Source organism: Myotis davidii, unplaced genomic scaffold (genome assembly GCF_000327345.1).
Source record: "Myotis davidii unplaced genomic scaffold, ASM32734v1 scaffold428, whole genome shotgun sequence".
NCBI lineage: Eukaryota > Metazoa > Chordata > Mammalia > Chiroptera > Vespertilionidae > Myotis > Myotis davidii.
This window is the reverse complement of record NW_006299834.1, coordinates 2,107,571-2,109,793: the sequence shown is the minus strand read 5'-3', so window position 1 is coordinate 2,109,793 and position 2,223 is coordinate 2,107,571.

Here is a 2,223-nt window from a genome sequence, read left to right as displayed (position 1 = left end):
TCCAGGTTCCTGAGGGTGGAAATGAGCCGGGGAGGCCCGCCGGGGTTGGGGTGGCAGAGTGGGGTGAGGGGAAGACTTGTGCTAGAGAGAGCGGGTCGAGCGTGGGCACTGTCCCCCGGGGCTCGCCCACCTTTGCCTTGAGTTTCGAGGTCCGCGGCTGCATCCCCGGAGGGTTTGGGCGGTCGCCTCCCGCCCAGTCAGGGGGGGGGCGGGGGGCGGGAATCCGGGTCTCGGTGCGGGGAGGGACCATATCAGTGGTCCTCAGAGAGCCTTTACACTTTCAAAAAGTGTTGAGGACCCCAGAGAGCTTTTGTTTACGAGTATGTGGGTTATAGCCACTGATTGATGTATATTTTATTTCAGAGGAAGGGAGAGAGAGGAACATCAATGAGGCCAGAGAATCATTGATCGGCTGCCTCCTGTGCGCCCCCTACTGGGTATGGAGCCCAAAACCCAGGCGTGTGCCCTGACCAGGGTGGAACCGCTACCTCCTGGTTCATAGGTTGATGCTCAACCACTGAGCCACGCCAGAGGGCGCCACTGATATTTACTAGAAAGCAAAACAAAATTTTAAAGTATTAATTTACTTAAAAACAATAGTAGCCCTGGCCGGTTTGCCTCAGTGGATAGAGCATCAGCCTGCGGACTAAAGGGTCCCAGGTTCGATTCCGGTCAAGGGCATGTACCTTGGTTGCGAGCACATCCCCAGGAGGGGGTGTGCAAGAGGCAGCTGATCAATGTTTCTCTCTCATCGATGTTTCTGGCTCTCTATCCCTCTCCCTTCCTCTCTGTAAAAAATCAATAAAATATATTTTTAAAAAACCAAAACAATAGTAAGTCTATTTCATATTAACATGATTCTTTTTATTCTGGCAAAAATACATAACCTAAAATTTACCATTTTGCCATTTTAAGTGTATAATGTATAAGCACTGTAATTGAAAAAGTGAAAAATAACTATATTTTGCAAAACAAAAAAGATAGTGAAGAGTACTGGCTTTGTTTTACATTTTTGCAAGTGTCTTTAATGGCCTGCTTATTTGGAGACAGCTGGATTTTCCTGTATGCATTTAACCTGTTATCACATGTTGTGTGATGTTTGGAAAGCTTCACCATTCACTTGTGAGAGAATAAGAGTGAAAAAGGCAAATAGCACCTTAGTGTGATATGAAGTAATTTTGATCTCATGGATCCCCTGGAAGGGTTTTGGGCATTCGTAGGGTCCCCAGACTACAGTGAGAACTGCTGAGCTCGCTGATGACATCTGAGGTATCACTGAGGCCAGAAGTTCTGAGGTTGTCATTCTTGGGCGGTGAGTGAGTCAGAGACACAGAGATGAATAAGACAGTGCGGTAGGGGGAGACAAGAAGAAGAGCACATTATTGGGAATTTCAAAGATGAATATAGCTGGTCAAGTGCTGTGTGGGATAAGGAGGGGAATTAGGAAAGGTGTTTTTTTAGAGGAGGAAGCATTTGAATTAGGCTTGAGAAGATGGGTAAGATTTGGACCGGAAGAGATGGGGGATCTTATCCCAGGAGGTGGATATTAATTAGCAAGGATGAGTTTGGGGAAGTAGAATGTTTGAAAGGAAGTTGAGGTTGTATAACCAGGTTAAGCTCAGTTCCTTGAAGAGTTTGAATCCAAGCTAAGGCACTTGGGCTAAATCAGATTGTGAGGTGAAGGAGAGTCATTGAGATTTTTTGGAGGGACTCATTTAGAGCGCTAGCTTAATGGATTATGTAGGAGTTATTGGTAAAGGAAAACAGATTTGCAATAGCATAGGTTAGAGGCAATAAGAGATGCAACCTCACCTTTTAAAAAAATATACATTTTTATTGATTTCAGAGAGGAAGGGAGAGGGAGAGATAGATAGAAACATCAATAATGAGAGGGAATCATTGATTGGCTGCCTCTTGCATACAACCTGGGCACGTGCCCTTGGCTGGAATCAAACCCAGGACCTTTCAGTCTGCAAGCTGACCCTCCATTCACTAAGCCAAACCAGCCAGGGCCAACTTCACCTTTAACGAACACATTTTTCTTTTCTTTTTTTAAAATATATTTTATTGATTTTTTTCAGAGAGGAAGGGAGAGGGATAGAGAGTAAGAAACATCAATGAGAGAGAAACATCGATCAGCTGCTTCCTGCACGCCCCCTACTGGGGATGTGCCCGCAACCAAGGTACATGCCCTTGACCGGAATCGAACCTGGGACCTTTCAG